Below are 25,123 nucleotides of genomic sequence, written 5' to 3' on the forward strand. Positions count from 1 at the left end.
GTTTAAATGTTGCTGCTTTTCTTTTTCTCCCCACAGGCAGTACACTTTTGTAAACTCAAAGTAGAGAGGGGGATCACTCAGATCATCACCAGCCATCCGGCACTAACAAGAAAGACACCTACAGACACGCCACTGGAGGTGAACAGCATGATACAGTCAGTCCTGCACACACACACAGAGGCACACACACACACTTACAGGGCACTCTGCAGGTGGGAAGCAGCGTGATCCAGCCTTAACTTTAACCTGTGTGGTGCTGCCTGAGATACTGCCAACGACACGCAGCCCACCTCCGATGCCTTTGTTTTCTTTACGCCAAGCCAAGAGGCCCTAGTGTTAAAAAAGGCCTCCCACTCCACTTCAATTAGAGACTCTGATTGGTACTAGTCCTTATTCCAGCAGGAAGCTACTCAACCTTCAGCACCGTCCAACTTTTCACTCCTTAATCCAATCTGGATCTTCCTCCTGCCCTGCCTCTCGTTTGTTCTCAGTTATAATGTGGCTCGTATGAATGTGTGTGTATTTGTGTGTTTTTAAAGTACACTCTGTTGGTACAGCAGCACCGGCAAGCCAAGTTTTCGCTCCCTTCCCCAATGATTAATATGCGGGCTTATGGTGGAGCTGCAGGGACAAGGGGGAGGTCGAGACTGGAGATTTGTCTGTGGTTTAATTAGTGCATTCCTGGCAAATTCTCCATCCATAATTATGGCTAGGGTTCTTTCTGACCTTTCCGGTATTTTCTGCATGTTTGGCTTTTATCTGATCATGTTTTATTCAGGATCTTTGTTGTGTACATTCTGTTCAGCCTGTCTCTGCTGCTGCACAAAAAAAAAGAACAAAAAAAAAAAAACACTTTACAGGATGGCCAAACGGCACTTCTATCCTTTATGATTTCCCTTTGATTCTTTTTCTCTCCCCCACTCTGTGAAATTACAAGGTTGCACCATGAAGCGATGGGGCCAACGTGGCACTGGCTGAGAAGCTTGTCCAGAAGGCAGACATACATATTTATAAACATGTCATTCTGTTTGCTTTCATAAAATTCTATTTTGTACGGATGAGGAGAAGAAAAAAAAAAAACGTTCTAACATCATATGAATAGCTTGCCGATGTGCCCATCAGCTACCCGATGGATAGAATAGAAACTGTTTTTTCCCTCCGAGGTGTTCTTTTTGACATTGGGGAGGAGGCGAGAGGCAGACTGAGTAAAATGTATATTTCAGAGAGGGATGGAAAAAATGATGGGGAAAAATCAGGCTGTTGAGTTAAGAGCTAGCACATCAGTATGCTTAATACACAAGCATAATGCTAGCTTACAAGGAGATTAATTATGTCAAACTAGTATCTGTACATTGGAAACCTTTCCATATCTTCATTCTCACTTATCAACATGTATAGGCAAGAAAAAAGAAAGATGTAAATGTGGTGCACAAGCCTGTCACACTCATAAGCCGTGCTGCTCTGCAGACTTCCACAGATGTAGCCTGCACAAACTATAGACATGATAAAGACTCATGAGATGAGTGTTAATGCATGCACATAGGCACACACCACATACACACAAACACAACAGCACACATGTATAAGAGCAGAGGCAGCGCTGGGGGGATTTGGGCTGCCAGGGCCCCTGTGGGGAAGCGATGGCTTCCTGTTTGCAAGCCTTTCTTTAGTGAAAATGCTTAAAACGGGCCAAACGAGAGCAGTGCTTATCCAGCAAAATTGCTGCTAGATGGAGCAGAAAGTGCACAAATTTTCTATGACACCCCAGTAATGAGGTTTTATATTGACCCAGGCACAGTGAGTAGAAGGGCTCGCTGCTCCTCTTCTCCTAAACTCAGTCAGCTCTCCTCACCATCTATTTGGGGCCCCACTACAACAACCAGTATGGGCTCAGACAGGTAGCAGAGCAAAAACACACACAACTAAACGAGGGGCACTCATCAAGTATTCATAAACCGCCATTATACTGCTGGTTTTTCCTTAAACTGTGAGAAAATAAATCATTTCCCTTCTTGCACAGGAGGAACATATTTTCTTCCTCATAACATCAGAGCATGAAACTGGGGTTGCTCTTTCACCGAGTCTTATAGCAAACTTGAGCGCAGACAGCAATTTCCGTGGCTTTATTTGGCGGAGGTGCACCTCCCAAATATCATGTAAACCCCTTCAAGTAAGTTGTGCTTTCCCTGTTTCACTTTGATATAACATTTTCATTGATTATAGGTTTAAATGCTCATTAAATACAACTTTTAAAGCAGAGCCAGTAGTGGAGGAAAATGTGCACTATCCAATTAATTTAGAGCTGGACCAATTAGGAGAGTAAATTGTTCTTCAACTATTCTGAAGTCCCTCCCACCATGGGACACTATTTCCCAAAAAAATATGTACTGTAGTCAAATTGGAAACAAATTATTTTTTGATCCTATTTGAATTTTGCCATGAAATACACACATGATGCTTGTCAAATTTAAACAAAATTTTGCAAGTCAAGAAAGTTGCAGTTTGTTGTGTAACTGTTAAAGTATAAGACTTTGTAATTACGTAAATTATGACTACACAGATGATGTCTTAGATTCCTCTTTCGCTGAAGCTATGATGCCTGAAGAACTCGCACAAGCTATGGGTCTTGCTCGATAAAAAGACCAGGAGTTGCTGGGTAAAACACATCAGATAAGATAACGTTATGTTTATAGGAAGCTAGCTGGTGTAGATGACGTATACTGTGCGAGTGAGAGATGTGGTTCACTGTTCCGAGTGTTTTCACACATGACTAAATGTTATTGTCATGGCACAATTCAAATAGGATCAAAAACGTTGACCACTGTAAATGAACCTGCACTTGTATAAGCCCTTTCTAGTCTTCCGACCACTCAAAGCACTTTTTACACTACAAGTCACATTCACCCATTCACACACATTCATACACTGGTGGCCGAGGCTACCGCACAAGAGTATGAGACTCACACAGTGATGGAACAGCCATTGCGAGCTATTTGGGTTCAGTATCTTGCTCAAGGATACTTTGACGTATGAACTGGCGGAGCTGGGGATCAAGCCACAGCTGCCCATTGCACATATTTTTTCCAAAATTAGAATCTATGGGGGTTATTGTAAAGGGAGGGACTTTTCCTCTCTATAAAAAAATGATCCAGCGAAAATGCCAAATATTCTCTGGCTGCAGTTTCCCCTTGGTGAATAATTTTCTTTGTTTTACATCGTTAAAAAACATCTTTTGATTTTGGACCGATGTTCAGACAAAATAAGACATTTGAAAATGTCACCTCAGGCTCTGGGAATTGTGGCAGGCATTTTCCACTTTTCTATGACATTTCAAAGAGCAAACGATTAATCCATTAATCAAGAAAATAATTAGCAAATTAATCAATAATGAAAATAATTGTTAGTTGTAGCCCAAACTGATTTATGAAATCTTCTGAAGCATCACCAGTTTTTAAAAATACCTACTGAGAGCCTACTGTGCTTCTCCGCACACATTTTTTTCCCTATGTTAATCTGGTGAGATCACTGGAGTGAGTTTATTCAGCTTCTCCATAAACAGTTCTATAAAAACAGTACTTTATTGAATTATTTGTACACATTATCGTATTCGAAAAAAAACATTAACTCATTTGCCACAGCAGGAATTTTCATGAAAATTGGAAAAAAAAGTGACACTGTCTGCCCTTGAAAGCATGTGGGGATTCTGTTATATTCATATTTGTATTTTGCCACAGAGACCAGTCTGCACCTCCAGAGAAGGACTGCTTCTCCTCAGAGGAGCCAGCCAGGACGCTCCTCCCTGCCTATTAAACTGTCTGCTGATTTTAATGGAGACGAGAGGAGCTGATGTGATTGGCCATTACTAAAGTCTGCACCAACTCCACATGCTGAAAATGTATTCTTCTACAACCTGCTAATATGTATTTTATTAATGTGCTAATGCTGGTTAATTCTCTGGACAAAACTGCAAAAGGAAATGTTGGTCGCACCCTCATAGTCTTAAGAAATAAGAGGGAGAAGTGAATAGACATAATGTAGCATTTTATCTTGCAACAGTTTGAAGAGACAGTTCCTCCCAAAATTAGAAATACATATTTTTCCTCTTACCTGTAGTGCTATTTATCTATTTATCAGTCTAGATTGTTTTGGTGTGAGTTGCCAAGTGTTGGAGATACCGGCCCAACAGATGTCATCCTTCTCTCTTATATAATCGGACTAGATGGCACTCAGCTTGCGGTGCTCAAAGTGCCATTTGTCTTTCCAGAAATCATGACCTGGTTATGGAAGATAATCTACAGACCTTGACGTGAGCAGTTTAATGTAGGAACTATTTTCTTTCTACCAAACTACATCTGCAAACCTCATCCTCGTGCAGGAGGAAGAGTGCATCTACTCATTGACGATAGGCTCTTGCTCATGACAACGGGAGATGTAACCATCCATGGCATCCTCCTTGGCTGTAACGTAAGGTAGCTCAGTGGTGCTAAGTGAGATACCAGTAGATGCACACTTCCTCCATTGCGGTGAGACAGTTGTCGGGTGTAGTTTGGTAGAAAGAAAATAGTTCCTACATGAAACTGCTCACAACAAGGTCTGTGGATTATCTTGAGTAATGGGGTCATGATTTTTGGAAAGAGACATTGCTGTTAAGTTTGTCAAATGTAGTTTATTTTCAGCGCTTTGACCACCACAAGCAGAATGCCATCTAGTTCCATTATAGTCAAGAGAAGGCAGACATCTCTGCAGCCAATATCTTCAACACTCACACCGAGACAATCTAGACTGATAAAAAGCACTACAGGTAAAAGGAAACATGTATGTATTTTTGATTCAGGGGTGAACTGTCCCTTTAAAATGAAATACATCCTAAGTAGATTATACAAACAGTCCTTTCTCTGATCCAATATGTCTCATTTTTATTGGTCCCTGACAAAAGCACTTTTTCACTGAATAAAGATTGTGTGAATCAATTGACTATAATTGTTGGCTTTTATACAAAACTGTACAAACAGAAGTGCAGATGCTTTGATAACTGTGCGTGCTCTCCGTTTGATCAGAATCTCCCTGAAGACATCTCCCTTCCAGAATCCTAAGTGCCTGAGGCAGTGGCCCATGATGCACGGCTCTATATCCTGGAGCTGGAGCAAGTAAAGGTCAGCGCTGGATGCTTGTGAAAACCAGGGGAGCCGCTGATCTCTGAACAGTTATTGTATTCATACAGTAGCATATGTGTACCATCGAGCACTAACGCTGACATTCACAATGGAGAGAAAGAAAAACATCTATCTGTGGCGCCTGAGATCAAAGTGAGGCTGGATATTGGTGTCTTGTGAGCAGCTCGACGCGGGCCTGGCACTCTCATTAGCAATATTTTCGTATGTCCATCAGGATAGCATGCACCAAGCTATTTTAAGCAAATGCATCACCAGTGAGTTTTTGCAAAGTCTGCAGTCCTCTGATAAATTAAAAATGTATGCTTGGATGGAAATAATCTTGGTATACATCATAATTATTACCTTAAAGGGAAACCCATATAATTTGAAGGGAGGAGGGTTATTTGTAAGAATTATCTTTCTAAAGGATTTTAATAGTTCAGTAAGGGTAGTATCTGCCTTCCAAACTTCTAAGCGAAGCATCTTAGGCCATTTAGTGCTGTTTGCTGTTTAATCTGTCTGAGGTGCCAAGACTCAGTTTGCGCTTTCTGACAACCGTAAGCCTCAAAGGCCACTCACAGTGCATTAAGAATGTTTTCTTTTTGACAGACATCAAAATGTGACCTTTAAATGATTCTTGTTATCAAGGAAGCTGAACAAGAAAATCGATAGGATGCAGCTGGAGAGGAGGGATTAATGCAGGGCAAATTGATCATTCCATTTCATTTTCATCTTGATTTGATGTGGCGGCCGTACACACCTAATCTGACCACAAACTGCTTTTAACACTTCACAGGAGAATCCTTTGAGCAGGAAAATACAACAAGCTACAACAAGCTTCTCAGTCACAAAAACGATACGGCCGGAGCATGAGCCTTCACTGACAGTTAACCTTAATAATATAGAGGCTGTTTTTTTTTCTTCTCCTTTTCTTTTCATCACTTCTCTGTGCCTTTTATAGTGTGCCTCGGCGCTGTTGCTTCTCTTCACCACAGGGAATACACAATGGCAAAGCTCATTGTCTGTTTCACACAGTTTACGGGTCCATCAAACTGCAAAAACAAATACATTAATCATCAGAACACACTGATAGATCATTAATTATTGTACCTCACTGTTGATGTCACACGTTGTTGAATCCTTTCATGGGTAATCAAAGCACTTTGGCAGAACTTTATTAAACCAACTGTTCATTTAGAAAGCCATATCTGGACGCGTAGGCACTGAGTCAGACAGATAAAAGACAATATTTTCTTTTAAAGAATCCTTCAGTAAACATTAAAGGGAATATCTGCCATGGAGGAATTGCACCATTTTGCCGTGCCGCTTCCCGTACACAGGCGAGATTGGGAGCGTGTAACTGCCGAAATGCCAGGGCTCGACAGATAACGACGATAACAAAGATAGCAAATCTGGAAAATGAAAAATGGCACTTCTCTTCTACAAGGAGATACATCAGTGTTTATTAAATCAATGCCAGACAGAGGAATCTGAAGGTAAAATAATGAACCACTTATAAATGATCTTTGCTTCGCTGGGCCTTACCTGATCAGGGTGTTCAGGGACCACCAATGCGAGGCATATTAGGAGAGGTCTATTAATCCTAGTGCTTCTCATAGCTGACTATAAAATGTGTGAGTCCTCTGTGACTTACTAGGCACATCCTTTTTAATTTTTCAACGTTAAGAAAAAAAAAAAAAAAGTCAGCCACACAGCTCTCATTGATTGGGTGTGAAAGTTTGGGTTGTCTGTGTATTTCTGCTGTAGCAGCGTGGATATTTCATTATGGTGCTCTGGGACACACATTACGCAGCTCTGCTACCTTTCACGCGGCATCCATGGCAACTAGGGAGGCCGCTCTCCCCGCAGAAATGTGCTTTTAATTGAGTGACATCTAATCAGGCAGTGAAATACAGCAGTGGAGTTAACAAAACAGGTCACTGAGGGACAAGGACTACCAGCTGCAATCGCTGTCACAGCACAGCGCTTAGTTGCAGCGTTGACCAACCCATATTAGTCTGGTTTTAATGAACAAAATTACAGGGTTGGAGGTATTCCTCACAAGATCCTTGGGTGAATGTGTGATTGGATATGATGAGCCCTTCTTAAGACTACACCAGCTTGGGGAGGAGGCATGTCTTTGATGTGCTGAAATTACTGGAGCTGAGAGGTCTCACAAGCTACGCCTTAACACATATTAAACAGGCTCGAAAGGAAATTTTTCACCGTCATCTGTTTTTTTTTTCTTTAGCTTGTTGCTTGGTGTGCCAGGCCCGGCTGTCTGCTATTTTCCTCCTCAAACATGGCTTGTGGTTTTAACTGAAATAGCATTTCTTCCTCATTATCAGATGTTGAATCAGTGCACAGGGGGACACCATCAACTCCCCTCGACCTAAAATCATCCGCGCTGACAGCACTCTGTAGTGACATACACAGATAGAGGGGGTAAAGGCATAGTCTCAGTAAATCTTGTGCCTGCGCTTTGGGGAATCATTGGAATTCATGATCTTTTCTCAGTATGCTAACAATAATCTTCTGCTCGCTCTGTCTCGCACATCACCAGGCATAGCAAACACTTGTCTTCACGGAGTCTCGGGGAGCATCAGCTTCTCCTCGCCATGCAAATTTCAGGGCCATGTCGCTCTTTGTATTACAACTATGTCCTCAACCTTTTCCAGTCACTACCTTTCATATGGCTGGAGGATGAATCCGGCACTCATGAGTGGCAAGCTTGACGCACACCTGCATTGTCATAGAGGGTTTTACTCTGATACGCCCTTGAGCTGCAAACAACAGCGAAATGGACTTTTGCCCATAGGGTTGTAGATTACAATAATTCTCTCAGACACATTTTAAGGCTCTCTAAATGTCTCGACTAAACAAACGCCCCACTCCAGGAGCAACTCTGCCCTCACTACGAGAAAAAGTACAAGATGCTTTTGTTAAGCAGGGTATAACAAATGTTTCTGCAGTAGAATCTGCTGGATAAATAAAATGCAACCCAGGAGAAATTTGTCTGTGTTTGTATATTCCGCTATGTGCAGAACTGCAAAGAGAGCTCTTCATTGGAAGCACCTTAGATGGATGCTACTAAGGGTGGAGCATCAGCCTTTAGTTCAAGCTTTACAAGCAGCCGAACTGTTGTCCTATGAATTTGATCTGATCACAGAGGTGTCTTTCTGAGAGGGTTTGCTGCTTCTTGTTATTGCTGCTGCTGGTGGTTTGTTCTGTGTATCTCCGACTGGCCGGCTCATCAGTTCTTTTAATAATGAAATAGCAACAACTTTGTTAGGTGGGAGGTTTAAACATATGCTCTACATATTGATGTCATATGTTTTATGTATTTTATGATGTTTTATGTATCCTGTGTTTGTGTGCATTCTAAGACAAATTTCCCTTTGGGCACAATAAAGTTGAAGTTGAAGCTGAAGTTAACATTAAGACAACAGATGGTTCTGATATAGTAAATTTGCACCACAACCACTAAAAGAGGTGCTGAATATGTTATGAGTACCAGAGAAGACAAATAAGGATATAACCATACGCTCGGGTCTATAAATTAATTACTGACGTTTTAAGTGCTCTTTGTCGTTCTGTTTTGTTTCACACGTGCCGAACATTTACTACATTTAGGTGTAGGGCTGCACAACAGGAGGAAATGTCACGTGTGATTGTTTTTGAATACCGTGTTAACAATATATTACTTGTGACAAATAAACAGATACCAAAATGTGCTCAGTTTTTTGCTGTTTTCAATGTTCTGCTATAATACAACATTCTTTTATTGAACGAACTGAACATTTGACTGAAAACAAAAGGCACCTATAAGGTGCAGTTTTCTACTGATACTAGTGTTACCAAAACATCAATGTTTCAATATATATCTATTCTAAATATCTGAAATGGTTTCAATATTTAGTTTCCACAGTATCAATACACCATCCCCAGCTGCACCTTCTTGCTCCATCTTATTGTTAATGTCTACTACAGTTACTCCGCAGTTTACTGCAGAAAAGTCGTCATTGTCATGTTATAGCTTTGTTATTTTTATCTTTTAATTAAAAGTTTAGGGTGGCACGGTTGTGCAGCGGTTAGAGGGTTCCAGGTTCGAAGCCACCGGCCAGTTGGAGCCCTTCTGTGTTTGCATGTTCTCCCTGTGTCAACGTGCGTTTTCTCAGGGTAATCCAGCTTCCTCCCACAGTCCAAAGACAAGCAGGTTAGTTTAACTGATGACTCTAAATTGGCCGTAGGTGTGAATGTGAGTGTGAATGGCTGTCTGTCTCTGTGTGTCAGCCCTGTGATAGTCTGACGACCTTTCCAGGGTGTACCCCGCCTCTCGCCAAATGTCAGCTGGGATAGACTCTGTTATTTTAACAGTTTATTGTTTCACACATTATAACAGTCTATTTAATATATTAAGTATTTGTTAATAGTTGGTAAACCCTCTATCAACATAATTTGGATGGCTTTGTTGCAACTGATGATTATAATACTACATTAAACGGTTTTAAAGACTGTGTAGAGCATCTATAAACAATATTTGGCTGTGTTTATTAACCGTTTATCATGGTATTATTATTATCAGTTGCAACTTTATAGCAGCATCCAAATAATGTTTACAGACTTTACAAACCAATTATCAACCTTATTTTATTAATATAAATGTAATGTGTGCTAAATAAACTGTTGAATATAACAAATATTATAGCATTACCAATAATTACATACATTATTAATCATTATTTCATAGTTTGTGAACAGTAAAATAACTATTCATTAAGGGTTAATTAACTATCACTTTACTATTTATTAATGAAAAGTGTTAAATGTGCACTGAATTTCACTATTTTTCAAGGGATTATTTTGACGTTACAAATTCCAGTGTCGTGACATGACTAACTGATACTGTTTCAACTAACTCAAAATATCCCTGAGTGCAATACCGCAGTCTTTCCCAATGTGATTATCGCTAAGGGTTGACATCGTAATAAAAAAAATTTAAAAAAAGATATATTGTGCAGCCCTATTTAGGTAGAAACTTGGCACATGTGAACAAAGACATTCACAAAGCCCTATTTTGGTTAAAACTTAGAAAGTAAACACACAAAGCTAGTGTGCAATTTACACTGCATCTTCAATATTTCTTCATTAATGTTAGGACAATAATCTGCTTTGTGATTGCAATCACATTTCAAAATGTTTCTACGGCGGTGCGTCTTATCACACTCATGGTATTATAGAACCATTTCATCTGCCTCACCTCCAGCGTGAAGCTTTGATGGTGTCAAGTGGGAGACGACAACCAATTAAAAGAAAATCAGTCAAACAACTGGGGGTCAGATCTCAAGATGCTCCCAATCACTCATAATTTCCCGTTGTTATGCTGCATTTCCACTGCTCCTGATTGGAGTCTGATAAGTTGGTGTGCATAATGGTCAGTACATCTGTATATGGATTTGTATCTCATTAAAAATAAACCCTGATGATGTCCACTACACCACCAAAACACTCGACTTATCCATCTTGTGTGTTAATAAAGGAAGGTGGCCCTCAGAACTTGACCATGTTACCTTTAAGGGAAACTTCTGTATTTTTCAACCTGGACCTATTTCCCCAGGTTTTGTAACTGTAAACTCGGTGCGATTCAGGGGTAAGGCTGCAACATTTTTCATTTGGTTAGCATTCAAACTGCACTTTGTCAAGGGCCTCAAACACTGTAAACATTTGTCGTATGATTGAAACAGTCGTTCCAAATTTATGGTCTTGGGTTTTCTGGTTTTGCTTTGGCGTTTCTATCAGTCAAATATTTTAGAAGAAGACGAACCATATGTGCAGCTGACAAGACAGCGAGTTGTCAAGCAGTTCATTCTTCAAATGAGACGAGTGAGGTGGTACAGAAAGAGAAGGAAGCTCTGATGAGAGACATAATGATGTGTTGTCCTTGTCAACAGCAAGCCAGCTATAGTTATAGTAAGTTATGAATTAACACTGCTTTTTGGTTTCTTTTTGGGTTGGATCGTGTTCTCACTTAATTTGTACTGAACTCTAGTGCACTTGGAAGTGAACCTAGACCCACGTTTCTAGGTGGACCAGAGTTCAGTTATTTGGTCCTTACAAGAAGTCGAATTAGCTTTTACACACTCAAAATGCTTGAGGGTTTGGTTCAACAGTTTAAACAGACTAAAGAGCTCAGGTTTAAGAGTAACTAATGGCAAACACAACCTCTGAAATTGGTCCAGTATTGAGCAAGAAACTGCAGCCACAAAATGGGCAGCAACGGAATCTGGGCAATAGCACACCGTCAATGTACGTCCACTTAAAGAGCTTGCTTTTGCCACTGACAGTCTCAGATTGTTTTTATAGGTGTCTAAAAAGGTGACTCTAAAAGCTTTGTCTTTACCTTTCGCTTGATTGCTCTGTTGGTTATTGTCTTCCTGCAGTGACTCAACTCCACAGAATTCAGAAATAGTCTTCTTCTCAAGCGAGACTTGGCTAGACAAATTAACAAACAGACTGGATCACACAAAAGGTAAAGAACTGTTTTGAATTTCTTTGTCAGACTCCTATAAAAATCTGAGCCTGTCAGTGGCAAAAAACAAGGACTTTTAGTAGACGCACATTGGTGGTACATTTTTGCCCCGAACATTATGTTGCAGCCAGTTTTGTGGCTGTTCGCTGCAGCGCTGTTGCTTAATACTGGACCAATTTCAAAGCTTGTTGTTCCCATTCGTCACCTAGACACGTAAACTTTGGAAAATAGGGTCCAGGTTGAAAAATGCCGAAGTTTCCCTTTAAACAAACAAGGGCATAGGTAACACGAGGTGCAGCACCTTTAATAATACCTGTGGCCACAACACTGCACAGGGTGATAACTCTCTGCTTGTTTTTAGGAATGCAAAGGCTGGAAGATGATAGGAATGGCATGCGTGGGGTCTGGCAGGACAAGGCAGTAGTCCTGATAGTGTTTCTGTGCACGTCCTCCTCTGTTAGTCATTACTGTGTGCAGACGAGGGGTGATGTTTACTCTGCTGAGACAAGCAAGTCTACTGCTCTGGGTTGCAACCTTGTGACTTCCTTCTCCCTCCTGCTGCCAGCTCTCCTAACGTCTAGCCCTGGCCCTGCCACTCCATGGGCTCACCGGCCTATTGCTGCTGCTAAATGCCTACCGTCCACCAGGACCACATATTTGGAATAAATCTGGCGAAAAAATGGATGATGCATTTCCATGAGGATTGTCTGCTTGGTGGGCGTTGGGTTGATATTTCAGGAAATAATAGCATAATGCACACAAGGGATGTAATACCGCAATACATTGCTGTGCCATATTTCCTCCCTCTGTCTTTAGTTTCCTTGTGTTGTCACTTTCAAACATTACCTCCACCCACACACATACGAGGAAAAAAGAGAGAGGAAGAGAGAGGTGGTGACAGAGACTTACTGCAGTACACAATGTATGAAATAGGGAGTTGTAATCCTTGGTAAGAGATAGAAAAAGAAATAAATGAAAATATGGTTGGGTGGTTTATCATATAAAGATGATGAAAAGAAATGAGAGAGTATAAAAAAAGAAATTAAAGATGTTAGCAAACACAATTGACAATTCATTTGTGTAACGCTAATGGCTCAAGGACAACGGAAGTAACAGACCACAGAGAGAGACAAGTGTGAAATAAAATCGGACACAAATAAATTGAGAGAATCCAACAGTGATAATGTCACTAAGAGAAACAATTATAACAAAAACAGGGGAAGAAAAATAAGGAGACAGAAGCCAGTTGTGAGAGAGAATGGCAATGGTTGTGATAGATAATGGCAAAAGGGTAAAATCAATCATAATGCACCAAATAAAAAATGAAATGATTACCAAGCTTATGCAGGAGGTCAGGGGTCAGAGGTCAAGTTCAATATAAACACGGAAACCATTATGGCGTCTGCATGGATGTCTCTGGAAGAAATAAACAAGGAGTTGATGTAAGTACACTTCGCCGTAAGTGCTGTTTAAGTCCCACATCTACTTGACAATATGTAGCACTCAAACATTAATGTGACACAATGCTGTAGTAAGCACTGATTCACAGCAGTGCACATACCAGAGGAGCTCGGTTTCCTTAAGTGGTGGTGGGCTATTTCAGGGTTTAGTGAATCACAGACACACATATTCCAGCCCTTTAAAACAATAGAAGGCATCTTTTTATCATCCTATAACAGCGTCGCAGCCATAAATTAAGTGTTTGCTCATTTCAAAACCTCTCAGCAAAATTAGGTAGACTAAGCAAGACACCAATGCAATGCTACCACATCACTCACGCTTTATGTTTCATGCTTTCATGCCCGCCCCCTACTCCTACGCTTACACACAAAGCAAATACTAAGCTTACCCACAGTGTAGACACTAGTAAGACAAAGAGTGTGTTTGATTTTTTTTTTTTTTGTTCAACGAAGGAAAAAAAAAAAGAATCCTATAGTAGCCTAGAAAACAGTCTGTGAGGCTCCAGCACACCGAAGACAACAAAGGCATTACTCTTTGCCAAATAAAGAAAAACTACACAAATGGCTGTGCAGTCGAAGCAGAAAGTATTCATCTATTTAAGCATCACATAAATGCTTCACTTTTATTCATTTGATATTGTTTGTGTGAAGTGGATAAGAAATGCACTAAATAAAAGATATTCTTTCAAATATTATTCAAATGTTCTGCTCTGGGGTTTTGTGCTTGTACAAAATCTTCAGCATCTAAAATGATCTCTGCAGTTCTTCCTCTCACAGCACATGTGATCCATGTGCTATCAGTGATCACAAGGTCGATGACACTGCATGTGGCCTGCTTTTCACTAGAGGATACAAAGGCAATCCAGGTCCTGACATTTTGAAAGGAATATATTGTCCATGCCTAGTTAAATGCCAGCATGCAAAGGATGTAATAACACAAAACTGCAAATTTTACAGCAGAGCCCAATAAAACACCTACTAAAACACAATTTCATCTTCAGTATAATAGGCTGATGACTCATTTTTTAATTGAAGCCCAAGAAACTGTACTTCTCAACTATTAAAACCCAAACCTAAGAACCCACCGAGGAGCAGCTAAGGGGCCAGATGTCACATTTATCAGCAAATATTATATACAATATAAAGGGCTTTATGAAGAAGAAACATGTTGCCCAGCCCTCGACACAGCCTGAGCATGAAATCCAAATACCATTAGATGTAAGACAACACTCAGTACACATTAGGCCCTACGGCAACATATCAGCATTGAAACAAGGAGGGAAGTACCTTTCAAAACAACCCTGAGTTTTATTAGTGTAGCGCTTCAAGAAGATCATGCACAAACTCTCAAATAAATGCATTTTTGAGCTGCTTCTGTAGTGCTGAGAAATATAGAAAGAAGCCCAAGGGTTTGGGAGACACTTCGGAAAGGCTCCTGCATCTGTGTGTGATTAGTTCCACCACCTAAGATAAAGCATGCAGAGCAAATGTAACCTCATCATAATCTACGTGTCACAAAGGCATGAAAACACTCAACCAGAAAACAACAACAACTGCCGTACCGTATAGCCTACCACTGTGACAGCGCCTAGCGTAAACTGTAGTCCTGCCAGTGTTCTCCACCCATCATTAATTGTCTGATCATTGTGGAACAGAAAACAGCACGGGTTTGAGCAGACGGGAGATCTCACAGGTATTAGCTGCTAATTGCCGTCAACCAAACAAGCAGCACTTTCTGGAGAAAACTATTTATATTAATTCTTTCTATTCTCCCCTGCAGAATGCACACTGGAACGTCTTGGGCGCACAAGATAAATGCGTATACCATAATTACAACTAATTGTGCAAATAATTGCAAAGTTCTAGTGCCACCTATACCAACAATAAAACAAAAGCAATCTATGGGGCTCTTGGCTGTGAAATTGAAACAGTCCTATTTCTCCAGTCTCTGTCTTCTACTCATTTATTATCTAGCATTTGTATCTGCTCTGTGGCAAACGCCAGATTTCACAAAAGTGTGGGGAAGGGAGATGGAAGGAGGCTGATGACAGGGATTCATGGATGCTCTGAATGCAGACATGCTGTTCCACTGTCTCGCCTCTCCCAACAAAACATTTGAAAAGCTTCAAAGCCCAAAGCTTTACGCTTTGGAATATGTCTTTTGATTATATCCAAGTCTCAGCTTTTTAAAGGACGAAAAAGAAAAAAAGAAGAAACAAACAAAACATCACCTGTAAATCGAGATAGCCTTTTGCAAAAGGTTTTTGCACCTAATCCCTTTCATTTCAGGTCAGTAAAATATTAGTGCTTTCTCACTGCTCTGATGGTCAAAGCACATTTCAAAGATTCTGTGTGCCTCTCCAGCAGAGGGAAGAAGAGAGAGGGAGGGAGAGACAGGGCAGTGGGGAGCTCAGGCAATCCCCCCATCTATTACAGACGAACCAATCATCAAAGACAAATTACAGTACACTTCACTGGGATATGCTAATTCCAAATTAGATGCAAGTCATCAAAAGATCAGCATTGCAATATTTTGCATCTGCAAATTGAAAATGTCTGCTTTCAGAACAGGTTGTAATACCTGTATAGAATGAAGAAAAAAAAGCATGAACCCCATCCAGGGCAAAAAAGCATGCATGTACATTAAGAGCAATTTCAATACAGCAAAATTTATGTGTCGTTTTGCAGCAGTGTCAACATCGTCAATAAAAACACCACAGTGTTGGAAATGGGCCACACGAATATTGAGTCCAAATCACATATCTTTTAACAGGATACTTTGCTGATTTTCAATCAGCCTTGCATCATAACAATGTGGGTGGTATGTGTAAATGAACTATGGTAGACTTTCCTCCATTTCACCAGCACCCAAATCTCCAAGCTCATCTCCCAACTCAGTGGATTTTCGCTGGCTATTGGGCTGTTGCCAATGCGTACTTCCACATTTCCGTATGCCCGCCACCACAGACACAAAGAGTATACAAGAGGACTGAGAAAGAAGGCTGTCCCTCTTGGCCTCAAACGTATACAAATCTCTGATCAAACAGAAAAACTAGGCAGTATTGATCAAATATAAACCATGACTTGGTTACTGTGTTGCCTATTTCTCACCTAAAATGTCTTCGGAAACATATTTTAGTGCACTGTTTAGCTGTAACATGAGAGTTTATGAACAGGAAGTGGGCGAAGTGGACGCATTGTACTTAGAATGGTTACGGTTCTCTAATAAACAACATTCTGTTACTATTTCTTGCACCAAATGTGTTCAGAAATATATTTTAGCTTGCTGTCTAACTTGAATTTGAGATTGTGCGTTACCAGCCGATCGTCACATTGTTAAATGTGTCAAATCTGACAATTTCGCATTACGTCACCCACTGGCGGGACCATTTATCGGTCTGGTGTGGCACAGTGCATTCTGGTAGATGTAGGTTTTCTACTTCTTAAGCACAAGTAAATGCCTCAGTGCCCTTTTTCTCTGTTTTCTCTGGTCATACAGCGCCAATGTCAAAAGCATTTGCCTCTTTCTACAGCATAGACAGCCTGGTTTTATGAAAAGACCATCTTTCCAGCAGTGAAATACTTCTTTGGGTGGATAAGTTGAATTGTGCTCCCTAAATCATCTTATTTTACCTCTGTTTTATGATGAGTTGGTGTCAACTTTCACAGTCATCTTTAAATCAAACTGTGACACTTTTATTTATCATTAGTCGTGAGTTAAGACTTTCGTGGCTGCCTTAGTTTCTGTCTTGTCTGGTTACCCGTGTCCTGACATGGCATTCCTCCAGTAAAAAAATAAGAGAATGAAAATAGAGAAGAGGTGTTGTTGATTGTCGAGACACTATCTAAAACAAAGAATAATGCTATGTAGGCTCTTAATCCTGTTTTTGTGCTCTTTGCAAGGCCAGACAGGCATAACCGTTTCCCCCTTTTGTCTGTTTGTGTCAGTAAGCTCAGTGTAATCAGTGTGCATAGCTGCAGCTCAATTTCTGCTTTGGACCTCAGTTTTATAGCAGGGTAAAAAGGGCTGTATTAGTGTGTTGCTTTTCTCCTCCTGTTAAATATAGTCACACACAAGTTAAAGTGGTTTCTTTCCCATGGACATTTAAGTTTGGGTAAATAAAAGTGTGAATTTGCACAGAGGTCTCTTGTGCATGACTTGTCCCCAACAATGTTCCAGTTAGGTTCAGCTTATAATTAGATTGTTGTAGTGGGATTGATTGTTGTGCACAAGGTGTTGCTGCAACTGCTGCAGTTAAAAATACCTTGTTATATGAAAATTATCTGGACTATTCTTAACCCTATAGGAGTTTAATTCATTTTAAATCATTCTCACAGTGCACACAACTAATTTTGTTTACTTTGTGAATTAGTGTGTCTTATAAACAGTATTTGTGCTAACTACTTTTCTATACTCTATCTGCACATGCTCACCCACTTGAGAATAAACAAATCATAAGAACATCTAATTTTAGGCACTGTGCAAAACAGCATTTCCCAGTTCCTTTTGTTCTGTAAAATGCTGATTACATATCAACAAACTGTTCTCTGCTTTGCAAAGCATCTAACGGCAGATATTATAGCACATATTTATAATATAATTTCCACTGAGATCATAACCACATCGATGACTTATGTGTTTTGCTAAGTACGCGCTCGCTTGGTGATCTTTATTTGGTACAGTGTGGACATTATCAATGTGCTGTTGATTTGTGGAATAGTGCTGTCTATAGGCCGTGTTAATTGCATCCTTAGCACATCGGCTGCAACATCAGCAGCGGTGCAATAAAAATGTATACAGAGGAAGGTTTCATCTCTACACAGACAAATAAATGTTTGAGGCAGACAGCAACCTCAAGCTGTAGGCTGCTCTGCACAGCGTTCTCACACAATGTCCTCAGCTCAGTGTACTCAGTCACTGCGTACAGCCAAGAAGTATCCCCACACACAGCCCCCTCTTAAAACCATAAATTGTTTTTCCACTTTGGTTTTTGTTAAGCTTAAACTGTTTCCAGTCGTTATACTAAGCTAAGACGACTGACTCCAGGTTGTAGCTCCATATTTAAAGTATAGATATAAGAGTGGTATTGATTTTCTCATCTAACTTGCTGCAAGAAAGTTAATAAGCATATTTCTCAAAATGTCGGACTATTCCTTTAAAGCTAATTCTAACAGACAATCCAAACATAATGAATGCGCACGCTACTTGTTTTCTGCTTAAATTCTGAAAAAAAAAAAAAAATCTAAATATGGTTCAAAAGCAATATAATGTTGATCTTTACAATGTACAATATTAAATGGCGGGTCAATCTGCGTTCTTTTCTGTGTTTTTCAAATAGAAACTCCCACTCAGCTGTTATCAAAAAGCGGTGACATAGGTTACAGTGCTGATCCCCCCACACAAGCCGTTCGCTGACAGTGTAAGCATGGACAGCTAGAAGCATTAGCTTGGAGGTGGAATACGGTGCTATGAAACCTTTACTTAACCTGGTGATGACACACTGAGATTCAATATAATGCTGCATTTCTATTGAATAAACACATTAATAGATCCACAGTCAGTTAGATGGCAGATGGCACGCTCCCAGTGTGGAGAAGCAGACAGGTGTACTGGGACACAGAGGCTAAGTAATGTAGCCCACTGCTGTCGACACCACTTTAGTTTGGTTCCGAAAGTCACACAATACCACAACATAACTAACCAATCCGAGACAGCAGTAACCAGTAACTCCTTACAGATAACTCTAATTTACTCTGGACTCCTGCAGGCCAGGAGAATGATAGTTTTATCTTGGAGAAAAATGGATATACCTTGGAGAGGTATGTAGGCGAGGGAGATGGTATTTTGTGCTGTACTGGAAAATGCACTGACTTATATACCCAGAGGAAGGGCAGGAGAATTTGAAAAAATGTGAAAACCTTTATTGGGATTTCCTGGACATCAGGGTCCACAATCACTAAGAAATAGCTGTGTGTAGAGTGTATTTATGTTGTTGTTGTCTTTCATTTTGTCCGTTTTTTTAGTCTGAGATGTCTTTTTATTTCTCTTTCTTTAAATATGTGAAGTATTATGGACGTTTGCTGAGTTGTCTGTATATGTGAAATATGTGAAAAATTGTGTCCTGCAAAGTAAAATTATTGTTTCCGTCACAAGAAGCTGGTGGCTGTGGATGGAAGCATTAGCAAAACGCATTTTAGCCTCCTTAGAAAAGGAGTACAACATCAGTTTAAGTGTATGCTGTATTTAGAATATTTTAGCACTTTGAGGAACAAAAGCTGGAATCTATGGTCTCTCCAAAGCCACTAGAATCCATTGACAAAAAAAAACAGTAATTTTACCTCACAGCACACAGGAGTTGCTAATCTTGTTTAGTTTGTTTGTTATTGTGGGACTTTCTGAACCATCCGCATGGAATTATAAAGCAACATCATGCAGAAACCTACGTCAGGTCACGTGGGATAACGTTTTTAGAAGGGCTTGGGGAAAAATAGCATACTTCGACCAAAATTTGTCCACATGTGAATATATCCCAAGCACTACCGGACAGCTACAGAATGACATAAAAACCTACAAAAAAAAGACAAATAATAATGGAGCAGCCCTTTCAATGAAAAGATAGCGATTTGTGAAGCCACCTCCTCTGATCAGTATGGATACCACTGTCTTCCATCACCGTTTCCATCGTTGATTTGAGGAGGAACACTGCCAAAATGCAGTTAGTTTAAACAATAGAAACACAGACAGACAATTACCCAGTCCTGAGGGAGTCACAGACTAAAGAGCTGGTCAATATTTCTGTGCAACATATGCATCAAAATGGCTGGGTCAGCTCCAGCGCCTTGCTGCTCACTCTGTTCTCTCCCTCTAAGTGCCTCTTCTCCCAATCGGTGTCCAAGGGGAGCACAATTGCCACATTGCAAAGGTGTGAATACGTTGATGAATTTACCCTTTATGTTTGACACCTGATATGTAAAGGCACGGCTTATGTTCAGAAGCGATGAGCGCCGCTTTGACAATGTCAATATTTCTCTCCAACATGCAGAGTAGGCATATAGACTAATGACAGACCAAGTATATCAGCAAATGAATGCACAACAGGAGCAGAGGACTGGGGGGGAATTAATAGCTGCAGCAACAAATGACCTGACAGGACAACTGCAAACACACAGACAGACAAAAGGGCTTGAAAACATACACACACACACACACACACACACACACACACATACTAACATACACAAACTCTCAAAGACAAAACCACAGGGTAGTGTTTGCTTAAAAAAATACAGGATGTTAATACCCACAGCCTGCATGTCACCAGTGGTAGCATGTGAAACATTTGAAAGCATCCATGTTGCTGTATTTCAAAGGCTTCCACTATTAGCAGAGTCTTGACGTGGAATAGAAACCAAACTCCTCTGTGACTTCCTGCCTACTTTGAGGCATTTGTGGTCAGGTAAACAGATTTTTATTTCTTCAGTTCTTCAATCGAGAAATCCCTTACTTACACCTCATTTGATGCCCCCCCGACACCCTCCAACCCTCTGTTCTCATACTCCCACACCCCCATCCTCCAGCATAAGGCTTATCATGAAAGCACAACAAGGATATATTGTCAAGAATTCTTTTAGGTAGTCCTGATTGAAGAGGCTGACTTTTATTCTCTCAAGTACACCCTTCCTCTTTTCTCCCTGCCATGGTACACAAGGGTACCATTATGGTGGCTGTGGACTTCATCCATTCATCATTCTTCTCACCTATGAAGCAAAACACACATATATCAACTACAGCTGCCCTCCCTCTTCCCTAAATCACGCTTTGTTCTGCTGTGTGTAAAGAAAACTGCCTCAGCTTTGGACATTAACACCCACCAAGCCAAAGGAGAGGGATGCACTGCACAGTTTGAATTTGAAAGACAGAAGAAAAGCAATTAAAAAGCAATATTTTCAGGGTATAAATACCTTAAACCATTGAAAATTATATCTTTCTTGTTAATGAAATTGGAGTATTTGTGCAAACTTTGACATAAAACATGTAATGTCTATTAACCTGCGGTAAAAATGGACTACACAATGTTTTTCTGACATTTTTTTTTCCAGATTCAGCCGAGGTAAAGTCTCATTACAAAAGGAAGCAATTCCCTCAATCCAGAAGGTTAATGATTGTGTTCGATGTAGGTATTATCATAAGTGAGCCTATCCAAACAGCTTGCAGCTGGTTGAAGCTCTGTTGTGTCCTCTACAGCTTTTCACAGGGTTTTAGCCTTAAGTGTGCTTGTGCTTTGACAGTTCGTAGGTGATATCAGGATTCATTATAATAAATGTAGGCTATTATAGTGAAAATCATAGGCCACACACTCCACTCAATGTATGAAAAGAGACTGGGAAAATAAATTACTGTCCTCTGTGGAGTATACCACACAAATACATTTCTTTAAATGGTCTATTATTGGTTGATGCCAACTGACGAGAGCCAGTACACAGGATAGGGATGCCAGTAATGAGCCACATTTGTTACCAATCCAGCAAGTTGGCACAGAAATGCTAATGACGAGTCTCATTTATCTCCAGTGAGTAACTTAGGGTTTGTGGAGAATGTTGGAGTACTGTCGCAGTTATTACATCTATCAAAACCAATATTCAAAGAAAGACAAATATTTGGCAACAGGACATTTCTAGTGATTTCTGTGTTTACCAATTCAGCATCACATTCATCAGTATTACAAAATTCAAGATTTTTTACTCATATAATACCTTCGAGGCTGATTTCGTAAATCTGAAAATATTGTGCCTTCTATTAATATGGCATAGCAGAGCCACTCCCACCATCAAGGGGGCTCAAGAAGCATGGATGACCCCGGGTGGGGTCTGTGCAAAGGTCTATGATTGACCCTTAAATGGGATCAAGTATAATAATTAACTTGCTCATATCATGGACACTAAATGTTATATACATTTGTTATCATTAAAACATAGTTCAATTTGTAATCTGATCCCCCTGGGATTCCTACAGCTTACCACAAGTTAGATTTAAGACTTTTAAGACTTTTTTAAATGCCACTCAAAATTAAATTCAAGGCCAATTTTACAACCAAAATTAAAGGAAAAATAACATAAACCAACATAAGCTACTTAGTGTTAGGGTCTAGGATCTTGGTTAAATAGCCAATTATTGTTGAGTCTGCAGTACCGCATGTTGTCCAGGATACAGTGACAGCTAACTAGCAGATGGTGGATCCTCTGCTCTAAATATCCTGCATGAAAATATTCAGTATTTTAAATAGTTGGTATTATTCTGAGATTTTACAATTCGGCATCAGAAAAAAGCAATTCATAAAATCCTACTTTCCATGCCTGGGCAATTTTAAGACTGTTAAAAGATCAATCTAATAGAATTTAATACCAATTAAAGCCTTATTTTTAGATTTACTAATCAATGCCTTTAAAAACATTTTAGGAATCCACAGGAACCCTGTACCTTAACCCACGCAGTCCTTGTGAAAAAGGTCCGGTTGAGTTTAGACCACACCAGAGGCCTGTACTACGAAGCAGGATTTGAAGTAAGTGAGGTAACTTTGGGGTTGAGTCTGGGTTTTCAGTACTACGAACCTGGTTCTCTTTTAATATGTGACATGTTCAGAGTAGTATTATCATCATCCAACTAAACATCTGAATTTTCTGTTTTTAAGATTGCAGATTGTCGCTTACATTCCAGGCCACTGACATTTTACTGTCTTGCAGTCGCAGGCACATTTGCTACCGTTTCATCACATATCATATGAAGCAGCCTCCTTCATTCATGATTCTGATGATGTCCCTTGCAATTAACACATTATCACATGAAAAGAAAAACCCAGAGCTGACTGAATTGGTTGATAACCAGCTTTGTAGTACCAGTTATCCAGGCGGCCAATGTTAGGGTTAGTCAAGCCAGATAACAAGAAGATATCCTGGGTAAGTTTAACTGGCTTCGTAGTAGGCGTCAGGCATGACAGGCAGAAGTTAAACGTGTCAGAGGTAAGTATCTAGGCAGACTAGCCAATTAAATCCACAATTATGTGCTTAATTTAAAAAGCTAGAAAGAAGACATGGGTATAATATGAAACTAGAAAACCTGAGGAATCTATTGATACCAACCATGTCATGCTTTCTTGTCGCAAAGGGGCTGGCCCATAAGCCATTCTTCAAAATGGTGTATTTCTGCATCTTAGGTTGTCTAAACAGTCTTGGAGTTCCATAAACACATTATAAATGCTGGATTTGGAGATGATGATAGATGAAGAGTACCTTTATGTTTTCACTAATGATAAGATCTTATGATTTCATGCCTTGCAGCAGCTTCTTCAATCAGTGTTTGATTTGACTTTTATCTAATTTTCTCCTTGTTTTGTTTTAAGGTAAAAGGATGAATATAACTGTCACAGTATTATTTTAAAGAATTTACTTTTCTGTGTTTTGAAATAAGTGACTTGACCTTTTGTGCTTTTTAATCATATTGGGTAAATGTTTGCAAAACAGAGTATGGCCTGGATGGGTCTATAACACTGGATGTTAAATTAGAGACTCCATCTCTGCGAGGGTCATAAGGACAGAGGGATGTCGTATGCTGTAAAGCCCTGTGAGGCAAATTGTGATTTGTGATATTGGGCTTTATAAATAAAATTGATTGACTGATTGATTGATTGATTGATCTCTGTCACTACCAAGCTAATGGCCAAGAGCTTATTTTAAATTACCCATGTTGGTATTAGGTGGGTGTTGGTGGTGCTGGAGTGGGTGTGGATGACCGGCCTAATTTGGAAAATTTTGTCCCCCTGTCCATAATTCCTAATGGCTGGCCTGAGTATAGCACAAGGACATGGTCAAGTCAACTGAGACTGTGAGGATACATATGCATCAGTACGAGGCCACTTTGGTTTTACCTGATACCTTGTCCTAGGAGATGGAGCATGACTGGTTTGCATACTGTATGTAGGGGAGTTAATTGTGGTGGGATTATTTGCCATTTATTCATTACACAAGCAATTCTCCTTGTATTATTCATCTTCCATCAGGATCCGGGGCATGTTTTAATCATACTGAATGCAGACTGACAGTGCTGTGTCACCACTACTTTCCACTGAAAAGCAAAAATTCAGCCCATCTTTATTCAGCATTGCAAATGTTAAAACTTGAACAGATTAAAAAACTGTCCGTGTCCAAATATCACTGGCATTTTAATGAAAAGGAGATGTTTACATGTTTTTTTTTTCCTTTCCTGTAATGGGATCGCAAAATGCCAACAAAACGGGCAGCCTGGCTTCTGAGGCATGTTAGATTGCTGTATATGTAGCTGTGATACCTTCATGCAGCACAGTAGGGGGGCTCTGTCCTTTTAAGTTATAATCCCTTCCTCTCTAAGGAGGAGGAGAGGGTGCAGATCAGAAAGCAGAGAGAAGGTATCCTCTTTCAGACACAGACCCATGCCATGGCACTCCTCCTGTCCTGTACTGAAGCTGTCACTATTGGTGTCTGGGGCCATGAGGCAGGCAATTTTAGCGTTGCGGTGTGAATCGATACCCAATCACATCACGTTCGCAGGCAGCATATCAACCTGAAGAGGCCGTAGCGCAATTTACAGCATATTGTTTTTGGCCCTGGGAGCAAACAGCCACTAGGAGCAATAGAAGCATCATGGCAGAGCAAGACAAGGCCTTGTCATGGCCATAACGGCCTTATCTCTGGTCACAGAAGTACTCATATTAAACACTAGAGCCAAGGAGGGCTCGGAAACACACAGAGTGCATGATGCAACTGCTGTTTAATTTTGACTGTGGAATCCAATATGGTGGTGGGTTGCATGACTTAAATGCAAAAATTCTCTCTCTTGGAGTACATCCATCTACCAGCAGGCCAATGTCAAAAAGAAGTCAATGTAGGCTGAACTGTGGATTGCTTTTTATTGCTGTGACACAAAATGCATTCAATGACCACATCTTTCA

General features: G+C 40.2%; 1 protein-coding gene across 8 annotated transcripts in view; it reads right to left on the minus strand.

The window, feature by feature from the left end:
- camta1a (calmodulin binding transcription activator 1a) overlaps positions 1-25,123 on the minus strand; it is a 373,492-nt gene that overhangs the window by 288,172 nt on the left and 60,197 nt on the right. Inside the window, exon 1 of one of the 8 annotated variants that reach the window (XM_078169854.1) lies at positions 13,018-13,089. The exons of the other annotated variants lie outside the window; for them this stretch is intronic. The gene's annotated coding sequence lies outside the window, so the exon portion shown is untranslated. Of the gene's footprint in view, positions 1-13,017; positions 13,090-25,123 lie in introns of those variants that run through there. 8 annotated transcript variants of the gene reach the window in all.

The sequence above is a fragment of the Epinephelus lanceolatus genome, chromosome 8 (assembly GCF_041903045.1).
Source record: "Epinephelus lanceolatus isolate andai-2023 chromosome 8, ASM4190304v1, whole genome shotgun sequence".
Taxonomy (NCBI): domain Eukaryota; kingdom Metazoa; phylum Chordata; class Actinopteri; order Perciformes; family Serranidae; genus Epinephelus; species Epinephelus lanceolatus.